Source organism: Pteronotus mesoamericanus, unplaced genomic scaffold (assembly GCF_021234165.1).
Source record: "Pteronotus mesoamericanus isolate MK-2021 breed Mesoamerican mustached bat unplaced genomic scaffold, CSHL_Meso_final contig_22, whole genome shotgun sequence".
NCBI classification, from domain to species: Eukaryota; Metazoa; Chordata; class Mammalia; order Chiroptera; family Mormoopidae; genus Pteronotus; species Pteronotus mesoamericanus.
Genome location: NW_026555090.1, coordinates 9,394,967 through 9,410,461, shown reverse-complemented (window position 1 = coordinate 9,410,461; position 15,495 = coordinate 9,394,967). Strand labels below are relative to the sequence as shown.

General features: G+C 42.2%; 1 protein-coding gene and 1 pseudogene across 1 annotated transcript in view; one reads left to right on the top strand and one right to left on the bottom strand.

The window, feature by feature from the left end:
• The window catches only part of NTN1 (netrin 1), a 172,342-nt gene that overhangs the window by 57,399 nt on the left and 99,448 nt on the right, over positions 1–15,495 (top strand). The window lies entirely within an intron of this gene.
• Positions 10,883–15,495, bottom strand: part of LOC129068715 (multiple coagulation factor deficiency protein 2 homolog) — a 31,556-nt pseudogene continuing 26,943 nt past the window's right edge.

Genomic DNA, 15,495 nt, shown 5'->3' with positions numbered 1-15,495 from the left:
AACCCAGGCATGTGATCTGATGGGGAATTGAACCTGCAGCCCTTCAGTTTACAGGTGATGCTCCAGCCAACTGAGCCACACTGGCCAGGGCCAAAATACACTTCAAAACAAAGACTCTATCAAGAGACAAAGACTCTATCAAGAGACAGCAGTTCCACTTTCAGGTATTTATCTGAAGAAATCCAAAACACTAATTTAAGAAGACATGCATCCATATGTTCATTGTTGCATTATTTACAGTAGCCAAGATATGAATGCAATCTAAGTGCCCATGATAGATGAATGAATACAGATGATTTGGTACAATATATACAATGGAATATTACTCAGTCATAAAAAAGATTGAAATCTTGCATTTGCAACATGATGGACCCAGAGGGTATTGTGCTGAGTGGAGTGAGTCAGGAAAGACAAAAATACCTACGATTTCACATAAATGTAGAATCTAAACAAAAAAATTAAGGAAACAAAACAAACTCATAGGTACAGAGAACACTTTTAAGGTAGCTAGTGATGAAGGGGGATGGGCGAACTGGGTGAAAAAAATTGCTGGGTTAAGAAGCACAGATTGGTAGTTACAAAATAGGGAGATGTAAAATATAACAGGGAAATAGTCAGCAATATTGTAATTACTATGTATGGTGTCAGATAGGTACTAGATTTATTGGGGTGATCACTTTATAAATTATATAAATGTCTAAGTGGGTTGTACACCTGAAACTAATATAATATTGAACATCAACTGTGATTGAAAAATAAAAAACATTTTTTAAAAAGAAAATAGATTACTTAGTGACAATTACAGGTCATTAAACCCTGTAAAGCTCTAAACATTGTATGTTGTAATCATTATCAAAGATGAAAGGGGCAATTATTTAATAAAGATGGAAATTTGAGAGTAAAAACAAATGTAGACAAGTGAAAAGAAAAAAGTCACCCATCATCTCAGTATTTAGGGAAACTGTTGGTGTGTATATGTTTACATTTTGATATATGTACTTCAATTTCACTTACTAGTACATATGTATATTCAGTTACTAAAACAAGATTTTATATTCAAGCACACACTATTTTGTAACTTGCTTTTTTGTTACCAGTATCTTGATTCTATTGCTGCAACATAATTTTAATAATTGCTTAGCATTTTAGTACACGGATGCACCACAAATCCTAACCAGTTTCTCACTACTTTTCCACTTGTTCCCTATCACCAACAGCTTGTGAAATGCGTCCTTGTAGCTCGACCTCTTGTATGTTTTTAGTCCTTTCTTTGAGATAGAGTCTTAGAATCACAGTTGGTGGGTTAGAGGGTGTGAACATTTTTTAATTTCTGGAGTCTTTTAGACATATTGGTAAACTGCTTGTCAGATGAGTTTTATTTATTTGCATTTTAATCAGCAGCATGGAAGCGTAGTGTTTTCCCCATCCCCTCATAGACACTAAGTTTTGTCATTTAAAAAATCCTTTGCACATTTGATTGGCAAGAAACAGCATCTTGGTTGAAAAAGTATGCATTTCTTTGAACATTTTTAGCATGTTTGTTAGTCGTCTGTATTCCTTTTGGGAATTGTTTATTCATGCCCTTTGTGTATTTTTCCATGGGGGATTAATATTTTCTTATTAATTTATAAGAGATCTTTGTATATCAAGGCTGTAAATTGTTTGTTCTATCATTTGCAAACAGTTTTACCCCAGTTTACCCTTTGCCTCTCAGTTTTGCTACTAGTGTTTATTAATATAAAAATGTTTTTGTTTTTTTAAATGCAGAGATATTTCTAAGTGTTTTCTTTTTAAGTTCTTTGTGGAGGGTCATTCTTAGCAATTATGCTTCTCTAATATGTTATAGATCTTCACCTGTATTTTAGTATATTCTAGCACTTTCATACTTAAATTTTGAGTCCTTTCACACTTTTTCACCCTTAAATTTTGAATTTATTTCTAAAGTGACCTGATGTCTCACGGGGAGTAAAGAATCCAACCTTACATTTTCCCAACACTGTCCTTCTCCTGCTGGTTCCAAATGCTCCCTTTGTCATCTGTTCATTCTCACATATTCTTGGTTCTGTTCCTTGAGTTTTTTCTGTCCAATGATATGAATCTCTGTTCTTTTGCCAGTTCCACACTGTTTTAATATTTTAATTATTTTAGGGCATGAATCCCATGATTACAGAATTTCTTGGCTGTTCTCTTACATTTTATTTCCAAATTAATTTTAGAGTGATTTGGTCATTTGGAAAAAAAATTCCTGTGTGATTCTCATTGAAATTGCATTGAGTTCGTAGATGAATGTTGAGGGAATTGGAATCTTTATAATATTGGATCTGCTCATCTGGAGCTTTAGTATGTCCATCAGATGTTCACATGGTTTTCTCATATAGGTCCCTGTACATTTCTTAAATTTACTCTTGGGTATTTTGAAATGTTTGCAGCCAAGGTGAATGGTACCTTTTCCCAGTATATTTCCTAATTGTTTGCTGTTAGTGTGTATAAAATAAATTGATTTTTATGTATTTTTTAGTAATTGGCTTGCTCTCTGAACTGAGGGACAGTCTTCCTGGGTTTTATGGTAGTCCATTATAGCATCTTCTGTTCCTTTCTTCTCAGCATTTCCGTTGTTCATTCTCTTTTCTTGTCTTGTTGCATTGGCTACACCACCCAGAACAATGTAAGGATGACAGCAGGCACGTTTTCTTAATTTTGACTTGGATGAGAATGTCTCTATTTAGTGTTGCAAATGTCTCTGCTTCCAGAGTGTTATGCTAATCTTATTTTGATGTTTCAGAGGCATTGTTAGTACATAATTAAAGATCATTCTATAATACATTAATATTGCTAGGGATAAGTGAGTGTTACACATCTATTTGACTGTGGGTCCCAAACGTCTATTTCCTTGTGCCTTCACTCTTAAACACTAGTGACTTACTGAAACTTTGCTTCTATCTTTTCTCTTCTTCCCAAGCTGTTATCAGTTATTTCTGCTATCACTGGATCTACTTCCAAAACTTACCCCTCTCCCCTTCTTCCTTTTTCTAAACCATTGTTTTAACTGAGTGTGGAGAACATTTTAAGTACTACAAAAGTAAACATTCAGAAGCAAAAAATTCAAACACTACAATAAAAAGTATCTCACTTTTACACCAAACGCTTGTTCATGTTGAGAAAGGTAACATTTTGTATCCTTCCAGATACATTCAATGCATAGGCCAGGTCATACATGAATATACATCTTTGTATTTTTTTATACAAATGGAAGCACACTATTTCCACAATTAAGTGCTTTTTTCCACTTAATATGTAGGGGCAATCTTTCTAATCAGCACATACAGATCTCTTATTATGCCATTGAATGCAGGTAACATAATTTATTTATATAGTCCTCAGTGTATTTAGGTTTCCCCAATCCTCAGGTACAGCGAACATCTGTATAAATATGAACCTTTGTGCTCCTTCTCTAATTTTCTGCTCCTCCTTTCTCCCTCTCTATTACAAAATTCTGTAAGGAAAATTTTAGATGTACATTTGTATAAATTCATAATTTCCTCATAATGAATTCTTGTAGGTGAATTTCTGGATTAAAGGATAAGCATTTTTTAAGTTTCAACTTGCTTTCCAAAAAGATCAAAACATCATGTTTCTACCAGAAATGTATGAGAATTCTTCGAACTCTTGCCCACAACAGTTACTATTTAAATTTTTTTTACCTGTGTTTTAGGTAAAATAATGATCACATATCATATTTTTAAAAGTTAAATTTAAAGTCTACATTATTTTGCAAAATTAAGTGATGCAGAAACAATAAGAAGAAAAAGTTATGAGTAATAATCCTATTTCCACAAAGAAATAATCACCACTAACATTTTAATAACAGTCCTTCAAGACATCTTGCTGTATGTAGTTGTGCATACATTTTACCCTGTGTCATTTAGTAACCTACAATTTCTGCTTAGCAATATGTCATAAATATCTGCACCGGTCAGTAAGTAGGTAGCGCTACACCATTATTTTAATGGCTTATTATGTGGATTGCTAGAATTCATGTGAACAAATAACTTCGTCTACCTTATGATGCAAATAATTTTTTTCCATTGTGGCACTTGCCTTTTAATTATGTTTGTGGGTTTTCTTTAAATCCAAAGGTTAATTTGTATGAAGTGTCAATATCTCTTTTTTAAGGGTTTTTGCCTTTGTCATTCTCCTGCCAAACTGAAGCTTTCTCTAACCACCTAACCTCTACTTCCCCAGCCTATTGGTTTTAGTTCATGTTGTTCACCGCCTGGAGGGCCTTCCCTTCCAGCTTCCAACTGTTGAGATACCCTGTCCATTTACTGTTCACCCAAACTCCTCTTCTTCCACGAAGCCTCCCTGGTTCTCCATAACCAGGCTTTTTTTCTCCACTGAATGCATGATGTCATGCCTACATTATGTTCTTATCTTACTTGTGCCATTTATCGCGTTTTTCCTAACGGTTGTGTTCTTGTAGACCATATGCTCTTTGAGGGCTAGGACTGTCTTCCATGCCTGTGACTCTGGCATCATCCAATTCAAAGCCTAGCCCATGGCAGGGCCTCCGTAAATACCAGCTGGGTTGAGTCAAATTGACTTTGGAAGGACCAACAGATCAGGTCTAGCTCAGGCAGTTGGTTGGTATGACTCAAGCAAGACCAGACACGGGTTCCTCTTAGTTCCTTTACTGATTGCGGAATTCTCCATATTTGTGGTTTGTCATTCCTAAGAATTGCACACTTGTTATTTGTTGGCTTTTTACACATGCCGACCCAGTGACATCTGGCTCTCTTGGCAAAAGGCCTGGCCCTTGGGACACTGTTATGAACAGACAATGCTCGAAGAGCAGGCTAGTCGTGTCTGATCCAGCCCGGGGCCCCTGACAGTGACCTGGCCAGGTGAGTGGAGAGCTTAGCCTTAGCTTATGTAACATAGCTCGAGCCTGGATTTCGTCATGAGACCTGGCTGGACGGGAGGCTTGGAGACAGCCTTGTAAGACACTGAGATCCCTGCTGTGCCTTCCTGTGGGGAGGTTTGTGAGCTGTCCCTAAAAAGGAGAGAATAGCAAACATGACAAGGTACTCTACTTCATTAGTCATCAGGGCGACTGCAAATCCAAGCCACAAGGCGCTACACACCAAAGTGGCTAAAAGGAGAAAGAGAGTGTTGAGTATTGGTGAAATACTCTGCTGGCAGGAGAGTCAAGTGGGACAACCATTTTTGGAAAACGGGCTTAATCTACTAACCGGTATGTGTACACCATACAACCCAGTAATTGCCCTGCTAGGTGTATATGCGTAAGAAATGTGAACCTGTGTTTACCAAGAAACATGTGTTATAATGGTCATAGCAACCTTCTCTGTAATAGTGCCAGCCTGGACCCTAGTCATAAATAGCCACCGACAATTAAACAGAAAAATAAATTGTGATGTGTCACACAGAGGAATACCACAGAGGAGTGAGTGTACCTCACAGCTACATGCAGCAGCTGGCTGAACCTCACAAACATAATGCTGAGTAAAAAAAAAGCCAGACAGGTACTGGATGACTCTACTTACAAAAAATATAACAACAAGCAAAGAGTGCTGTTAGAAGCCAGGATCTTGGTCACCCTGGTGGGGTGGACGGTAGTCACTGTAGCAGGAAAGCGACCCGAAGGGCCATCTGGGGAAGGTGGCAGTGTCCTGGTTCTTGATCGGGGTGCTGATGACATGGTTGTGTTCGGTATGAGAAAATTCCACGAACAGAACATTTAGCTGAGCAATTCCCTGGCAATTATTATATGTCAAGAACAACTTAAAAAGTAATGGACAGGGTATATACCCAAAGGAATTGAAAACAGGGACTTGAATAGGTATTTTTGCACCCATGTTCTTAGCAGCGTTATTCACAATAGCCAAAAGTGGAAGCAACCCAAATATCCATTGACAGATGAGTAGATAAACAAATCGTGATTACACACACACACATACATTTCAGACTTGAACAAGAAGGAAATTCTGGCATATGCTATAACACAGAGGAAACTGAAAGACATTATGCTAGGTAAAATAAGCCAGACACAAGAGGATAAATACAGTCTGATTCCACTTATATGAGGTTCATAGTCAAGTTCATAGAGACAGGGTAGAATGGGAGTTGCCAGGGGCTGGGGGCGGGGGGATGGGGCCAGTGTGTACCAGGTCTGAAGACTCCCCTTGGGAAGCCGAAGAAGCTCTGGAGGTGGACGTTGGTGACAGCTGCTCAGCAGTGTGCATGCGCTTAATGCCGCTGAGCTGCAACATTAAAAAACGGTGAAGATAGTAGATTTTGTTATTCATATTTTACCACAGCAAAAAAATAGATGATTGTAAATAATTGTTGACAGTACCAGTGAGAAGCTCTGACAGGAAGTGCTGCTGCTGAGCCCAGGAAGGGAGCTCAAGCGCAGAGGGCTATGGAAGCCGTTCTTCGGGGTGGAGGAGGCCCGGCGTGACCTTGGAGGTAACAATAGGATCAGAACCGCCAGGCAAACAGCCTGACATGTTGAAGCTGGCACATCTGAGGGTGCTCATGCCAGCCGGAATGCTGGCACATCCGGCTGACTGTTTGCCCTACAACGCCCTGGTCCGGCTGTTCAGGGAACTCAGTGCCGCATTGCCGGCAGGTCCTGGAGACAGGGAGGCTTCGGAGGAGGCGACTTGGCCAGCGGAAGGGCAGGACTTCCCACGTGGGCTTTAGTCTGTGGAGAGAGGTTGGCACCACAGCCCCGACAGGATGGCCAGGGCCTGTTGCCCACAGGACATTTCAGAGTCATAGTCGAATTCCTCCACGTGGTGGGGCCAGGCCCAGATCACAGGGAGTGCCTCCAAGTGGGGCAAGGGTGGCGTGACCTGTCGCCAGGTCTCACTGTGGCCACGGAGGCCCTGCGGACCATGTGGGGCCCGCGAGAGACCCAGCACCGGAGGTCCCAGGGAAACACCGTGTGTTCAGGACCCGTTGCGGGCAGAGCTCCTGCTTCCTGTCTGGGGCAGGACTCTGGGAACTGTGTGGTCACGCGTTCTGTTCCCAGTATCCATTTTGGAATGGGAAGGCATGGCGCTAACTCATTTACCAGCAGGGACAGGGTTCCCAGAAAAGCTTCCTCCTGATACCTGGACTTTTGGGGCCAGCCCTGGGCTGGTCAGCTCAGGCTACTGTCTGCCGGGTCGTCGGAAATCGGCTCTTCCGTCTCCCCTGCCCTGCCCGGGGCTGGTCTTTTAGGCAGCCAGCCGCCTCTCCGGGCCTTCACTAGAGGATCTGGAGCCTGGTATGTGTGAATGGTGGCCCGGAAAGGCTTAAGAACATTTTTGAACCAAGGAAAGAATGTTCCCAGTCGGCAGGTGGATGTAGGAGGCATTAACCCCAAATAATCTTTGCTGCTCTGATGGTTTTGTTATAGCTCTGTGGTGACGTGGGAGTTTCCTCAGTGTTCATGATATGATCCTTGACTTCTGCTTGGAGAGGAGGGCGAGGGCTCCATGCTAAGGGGAAATAGGATTTATCCCTAAGGGGAGAGGGTCGAGGAGAAGGGAAAAGAAAGGAATGGATGGTGAGCAGACATGTCCTAGTGTTCTGATCAAAGCAAGCTAGGCTGGGGGTGGGGGAACCAACAGACCTTCTAGGGCAGTGGTTCCCAAAGTGGGGCCTCAGGATGCATCAGCATCCCCTGGGAACCTGTTACCAATGCGAGTTACTGGGCACCTCCTCAGACCCACTGAATCAGAACCCGAGCTTTCACAAGATTCCTCAGGCGATTCACATGCACCTTGAAGCTTGAGAAGCACTGATTGGGCCACACTTTCTGACCCAGAGACGTGAAATGGCTTGGCTGTGATCCCACAGGTGGCTCGCAGCAGAGGTGGGCCTCTCTACCTGCTGCGTAGGTGAGATGGGGAAGAGTTTGCACCTGACTCGGCACTAAGGATTTGTGCCTAAGTAAACCCGGTTGTATTTGTATCTCGGGGACCGAAGTTTTGTGTGAGCTATTACCATGGGAAGATGGTGGAAAGGTGCAGGCGGGGACCTGCCCTGGAAGTAACGCCAGAGGTGAATGCCCCAGATGCTCGGGGCTTGGCTCTGATCACCAATTTGCCATCTGGTTGCTGGCATTTCAAAATATACTTTGTTCTGTCACCATCATCATTGTCATCGTCATTGTCATCCTTACAGCCCTGTTTGTCAAGCATTTACTGGGATCTATGCCCTGTGCTTAAATGTTGGTTTTCTCACTTGTCACACCAACCACATACTCATTTAAAACGCAGGAACCTGGGGCCCAGAAAGGGAAGTTATGTGCTCAGTCACTCAGCGAGGTGGTAGGAGAGATGGGACTTGGACCAAGGCCTGTGTGACTCCACCGTCACACTGGGGATCTAGGTAAAACTGCAGTGCATTTTGTATCTGTGACACTTTCCAAATTTCATGGTTCTGGGAGAGAAGTTATCCTGATAAGTGCCAAATCTGCTTAGTTATTATTACCATATGTTAAAGTATATGAAGACATTTTATAGTATAAATGCTAAGGTCTGTATCAGTTTAAGTTTCCATAGGCATTTTAATTGTATTTTAATTATAAAGACTGAAATGGAAATTCTATATATCTCAGCCAGTAGAAAGAAAAGAATTCCTAACTGCTCAAATAAGTGTCATTTATGCTGTTGCCAAAAAAATAAATAAAAAGGTGAAGGACATGCGGGTACTATCTCCTTAGTTATGATTGTTTGCAGATTTTACATTTGAAGAGAAAGAGAAGGTTGAAGTAGGGGAGGAGCCCTGTGTACACAGGGGACATAGGATTAGATTTGTGGCTCATTCTGCTGGGCATGGGCCATAGATACCGGCAGCTGGCTGACTTCTCCCAACTTCGTACAGGTTGGGGTCACTTTGGTGATTGATTTATTGCATTTTTAGCTTATGGGGGGTGGTGAATGGCAAACCGTGGTCCATGGGCTAAATCCAGCCAGTCAGCTGTGTTTGTAAATAAAGTTTTATCGGAACACAGCCATGCTCACTTGTTTACATTCTGTCCATGGTTGCTTTCACTCTAAAATGGCTGAGTTAAGTCACTGAGACAGAAACTATATGGCCTGAAGCCAACAATGTTTATACTCTCTGGTCCTTTACATGAAAAAGTTTGTCAAACCCTGGTCTAGTATTATCTTCTGGATGTTTTCTAAGTTTTCTTTCTGTTGTGTGTCATAAATGCTTGAAACTTATTCATACATTGGTTAATTTATCTGTCAAATGTGGTTTGATCATAGTGGTAAGAAATCTTAGCTCAAAAGGCTGTGTGCTTATGAGAAAAAAAGATTTAATCAAGACCATGGGACTGATAATAACCATTTGGTGAACTTGCTGTGGTCAGGGTTCTTAGCTGTAATTAACAGCATCCACTAACTCCAACAGAAAGGGATTAATTTGTTAGTAATTTAGATAACTTTCAGAATTGTTGAGGACTAAAGAAAAAACTTAAGGTGGACTTCTAGGAACAAAATCCCCAAACCACCCTCAGAACAAGCTACCAAGAGAGCTGCTGCTTCTGTCACAGTCAAGAAGTTGAAGAACCAGATAGTAGAGCCATTTCTGCCAGCTCCCACACAGCCCAGCCCATGAAACCGTGATACATCCTGCCTCAGTCCCCTCTGAGTCACGTGAAGCACAGATCATACCCAGAGCCTAGCTGCAAGCGAGTCTGAAAAGGGTTTCCAGCTCTGCAGCCTCAGGATGTTGATCAGACAATCCACAGCCACACAACCACTACCTCTGTAGTTTTGCCCTGAAAGATAAATATAAAGTGTTTAACTCCTTTACTTTCATATTAAAATTTGAGAACTTAAGACATTTTTCAGTAAACATAGCAAATGAATCTAACCCAGAATACCCAAGTACCCAAGTGAGGAGAAGTAGGTACTGTGAAAGTTATTCTCAGACCCATCTATTTACCTTTTTTTTTTTTTTGTTCCATCAGTTTTATTGGTCATATATTCAGAATTCATTATATAAACCTTTCAAAATAACTAGATTTTACAAGAATAGTTTACAATTCAGTTCTGATTGCACAAATACTTGACACAGGAATCCATTTTTATAAATAAACATGTTTTCTTATGAAAATACTTTAATAAAGAAAATAAGTCTCTGTACTTCTTACAGAAAAATTTAAGCAATTTTATCCTTTATTGAATCATCATTTTAGGCTTTCTATCATAGTGTGTCCACCATATCCAATAAACCAAATTACATTTTCTGTTGCTTTTTGTTTTCAGCTATTGTTGAAATTAACACTGCTAGGAATTTTTAGGCCTTTTTCCTAATCTTTCCTGACCTGAAAGAATTCATGTATTTAGGCTAGAAGAGATCATTTAAACAACACTCCTTCTAAATGTAGCTTGTATCAGGCTGATCACTGTGCTTGGTGAATGACCTTTTCACTTCTCACTTAGGCAATAGCAGCTAGTAGTTTTACTGCCTCTGTATCAAGCAGAAGGGATAAATCCTCACATTCCTAAGCTTCTAAACTGCAGAAATGAAACCCTAGAAACAAGACTTAAATAGAAATATAGAGAAAGTTAAAGCATTTGCTATTGATTAGAGTAGAGGACACTTTTAAATTCAAGGTCTCTCCCAGGTTGAAGAAGACATAAAAGCAATAAAGTATAAGGATATGGCAGTAATTTTATAAAATATGGAAAAACTGAAAGACTTAGGTCAGTGGTGGATCATATGCAAAGTGCCAGAAGACACAGAACCTGTGGTTAACTTAACTCGGTGTCTGACATTCGTGTTATGCTGTGGCTTTGAAATAATTTAATCAATACTCACTTGCCCAAAGCAAGTAATCATTTAGTCCCGGCGAAGTTTACGGAATGCTGACCACGTTTACCTGAAAGAGACAGGACCCACAAGGGGGAACATTTGGCATTCATTTCATTCCCTCACTGTTACTGAAAAATGTGTTCACTTGGCAAAGCTTTGCCTTACTTTTCAGGTAGCAAGAATTAAAACCAAGAGACTTGCAGTCATATTCCTGAGCACTCAGCTCCAATTATCCAACGTTCTTAAAAAGATTCTGTACTCAAGCCCTTGTCCAACGGGAGATTTAACAGTACTTGGGGACTGCAGTATGTCCCGTTCCTCTTTTTTATTTCTCTTTCTTACTCCAGTGTAACGATGGCTACAGGTTTTTCCCAGAATACTTCAGGAGTCATTGGAAATAAGCTATCTTGCATTACTGAAGGTATTCAGTCACATTATAATGGGCCACATTTGCATACTAACTAGGAGATGGTCAAAAAGTGTCTCCTGCAGTGATTTTGCAAATTCAGCATTGTCCATGGATCCATCGTTGTTCTTGTCTCTGAAAATGCCATTAAGTTCATTAGTTCCTCTTCACTCGTCGGCGGTGCCTGTTCATACCTTCTCTTTACAGACGTGAGTGATGGCTGTGGATCGTGCTGGGCTTTCAAGAAAATAATTGCCACCATAATCATGCATTTTGAAATAATGGAGCTGCAGTTCTTGCGGGGACATCTCTGCCTCTGGTTTGTTGATGACACTTTCTAGATGTTCTGTCATATGCTCTAGGTCATGTGCTGTGTTCTTAACCCATGCCCGTGCTGCTGGGATGGCACCTGGGGACAAAAGGCCCAGAGCAGACCACCCAGGACGGAGGTTCTGAGCAGCGGCAGAGATCTCTCAGTCTCCGGTGCCCTCGCTGCCCCTCCCACCTCCCATTTATCTTTCAAAGCTTCAGAAAGATGTAGAAAGAGGTAGAAGTCTCTGTCTTCTGCACTCTCAGAACACTGTATCTGACCACTCTCCAGAAACTTATGATATTCTTCATATTATATTTAGGTGGTTGCTTGTTTTCTTCCACTTTTTTAAACTTTTAAAAGAAATAATAAAGAGAACATTGTTGATACAGTACGTTTGAGGTACCTTTCATTCTTTTCCATTCCAATAAACTCTCTTCTTCCCAGAGACAAATAGTATTGTTGATTTATCTTTCCATATTTTTCAGCTTTTACTACATATGTGTGTCTATGCACAATGCAGAATGTTGTGTATGAGTTAATGAGTTTATCTAAAAGGCTGTCACACCAGATGTATCATTTTGCAATTGCTGTGTTTTTGAGATGGATCCATGTTGCTTCATTGGGCTCTACTTCATTCATTTTCAGGGTCATATGATATGACGTTGTATAAACAAGCTGCAGTTCATTTGTCCGTTTCCTGCTGGTGGCCATTTAGCCTGCCGCCCCAGTTTTTTCCTATAAACATTGCTGCAATCAGCGGCTTTGTCTCCCCTTCCTGGGGTTATATGTGAGGTTTCTCGAGGGTAGACACCAAGACCCAGAATTGTCTGGCTGTTTCCAGCACCACCACTAGGTCAGAGGATGGTCCAATTCCTCCCAGCTCTACATGGAAGTTTTCACTTACCCTATTTTAACTAACGCTTGATACTACCAGGCGTGGCTATTTTTGCCAGTCCAATGGGTGTATTGTTTAAATGTGCATATGCATTGTTTTAATTTGCATATGTCTGATTATTAGTGAGGTTGAGCATCTTTTCATGTGTATTGGCTTTTAGGTTTCCTTTCTGTAACATGAATATTCATGTGTGTGAGTGTGTGTGTGTGTGTGTTCTGTTGGGTCGTCTTTTTCTTGTTTACGTGATGTAGTTCTTTATATATTCTAGATACAATCCTTTGTTATATGTGGTGCCGTTTTTTTCTCCTAGTCTGTCATTGTCACTTTCCCCTCGGACCTGGTTGGGCTTCCTACCGATGCTTGAGTGGAGGCAGAACAATGCTCCCGTGCCGGATGCTGGACGCTGGCCGACCCTGAACGTCAGCTTCTACCTCATTGAGGAAACCCGAAATCCCTTTAGCTGCTGCCCCTCGAGGTGGGAAGAGAAAGATCCCTTTCCCCACCTCCTACCTCGTACACCTTCCCGCATCTAGGTGTGTTCGTTTCCTAGGACGGCTGTGAGAGGCCGCCACAGCCTGGCTGGCTGAGGACAGCAGAAGTTTGTTTTCCCGCAGGCGAGGCCGAAATCCACCTGTTGGCGGGGCTGGTTTCCCCTGGAGGCTCTGAGGGAGAATGCGGTCCAGGCCCCCTCTTAGTGTCCATGGGGGGCTGACAACCCTTGGAGACGCCCGATTACGGTCTCTGCTTCCGTCTTTGCATGGCCTTCCCTTCTGTGTGCTGCCGTGTCTTCTCCTTTTCTGTGTCTTGTGAGAACGCCCGTCACTGGATTTAGGGCCCATACTAAATGCAGGATGATCTCATATCCAAGAGCCTTAACTTAATTATATCGGCAAAGATTCCCTTTCTAAATAAGGTCACATTCACAGGCCCTGGGAATCAGGACATGGACTTATATTTTGGGGGCTGTTCAACGCACTACGTTAGGCAAACTCCTTAGATCCCAGAGAACAATGAGGCTAAAAGCACGGGGTGTGTGTGGGGGGGCGGGGGTGCAGTGCTGGGAGGGCGTGGAGCAGGAAAGCACACTTTGAGACAGGCCATGCATTCTGCGAGGTGCCTTCCTCCGGAGGGGAATAAAGGTGTGGGCATGTAGTTTATCAGGTTCAGAGTCCCGGAAACTAGGCAGTGGCTCTCAGCCTGTTCCCCTGCTGTGATGCTGAGCAGGTGACTGTACCCCTGCCAAGCGGGCTGAGAAGGGACCAAGCGTGGGCTACTTTGTCCAGTAACAGATACTGAACCTTATAGGTTCCGCCCTTCTGAAGGTAAGTAAAGGGAAAACAACCAGGACCCATGGAGAAAATAGAGCAGAATCGAGGAAGAGGAGTAGTACTGTGGACCCTCATTATTTGTGGAGCCCATATTTGCAAATTTACCCAGTGACTAATACTTATTTGAAACCCCAAAACCAATGCCCGTGGTCCTTTCACAGCGAGGGTGGCAGGAGCAGAGCAGTCCAAGAACGTGAGTCGCCCAGCGTCCCCGTCCCTAGATGAGGCGAGCAGGGCTGGGCTCTGCCTTCTTCTTTCAGCTCTTACTGTGAAGGAGTGTTTCTTTACTTTACTTTTTTTTTTTTTTTTTTTTTTTTTGGCGGTTTACGTGGTGCCACATTTTTTGAATTTTTGTGCTTTTTCTTGGCAATGTCACTGTTTAAGATGGCCCCCAGGTATAGCGCTGAAGCTCTGTCTCGTGTCCCTAAGCAACAGAAGGCTGCAATGTGCCTTACAGAGAAAACACGTGTTAGATAAGCTTCCTTCAGGCATGAGTTATAGTGCTGTTGGCTATGAGTTCATCGTTAATGAATCAACAATGTATATAAAATAAGGTGTCTTTAAACAGCCACACACATAAAACAAGGTTCAGTATTGATCAAGTCATGGGAATGAGGCCAGAGGCTTGCAGCAACCTAACTGCATTTCCCTAAGGAGCAGTGGTTCAAAATTTGCTAATCCAGTGTTCCCAGCAGCTTTATAGGCTACAACTACCGTGAGTAATGAGAACCAACCGGATCTGAAAGAGCCCACCTCTGAAGATGATTACACCATAAGACCCAGGAACACCTGCCAGGAAATTGGTACCCACAAATTGCAAGACACATTCTCTGTGTAACTGAAGCCAACCTTCCTCAGCAGAGGACAGTTTGAGATTAGAAGGCATCAGGGAAAGATGGAAGTGGGGATGAAACATAGGGAAAGGTTACAAGAAAACGAAATAGTTAATTTGCAGGATCAAAATCCATACAGCAGAAAAAGGGTCCAAAAATAGATTAGTTAAATAAACACTAATAGAGCCATAAAGTGAACTATGTATGGTTCAGTTATTAAGATATTGTGCCTTATTTATTGACTTAAAAAGAGTAAGGAAAAAAGCAAAATTTAAAAGGGCGTGAGCATATGATGTTTTTAATTTAAAATACCATAGCCCTGGCTGGTGCGGCTCAGTGGACTGAGTGCCGGCCTGTGAACCAAAGGGTCACTGGTTCACTTTCCAGTCAGGGCACGTGCCTCGGTTACAGGCTAGGTCCCCAGTAAGGGGTGCATGAGTGGAACCACACATTGATGTTTCTCTCCCTCTCTTTCTCCCTCCCTCCCCCCTCTCTAAAAATAGATAAAATATTTTTTAAAAAAGATAAAATACCATGTTACATACAAAAAGGTGTGGACGACCGTGTCAAGGTGTCCAGGGCAGGGTAAATGTTACGTTTAGTAGGCAACGCACATGTGTTTCTCTAGAGTATGAAACAGTGCTCGGGTCAGGGAGAGAGCCGCATCTCTGTGTTAAAACAGTGTCCTTGTGCACATGTGCCTGGAGCTGGACAGATCCCGGCCGAGGTCTGGAGGAGGGTTCCATAAAAGTGAGAGAGGCTTGCACTGGAGTGTGTCAAAGTTCATTTAAACACCAGCTTTGCCAGCACACAAGGAGGCCTCGGAAGGAGAAAAGGCAGGCAGGAGCGAGCTCTTTGCACTGACTCGTCTCCCCCCCAGG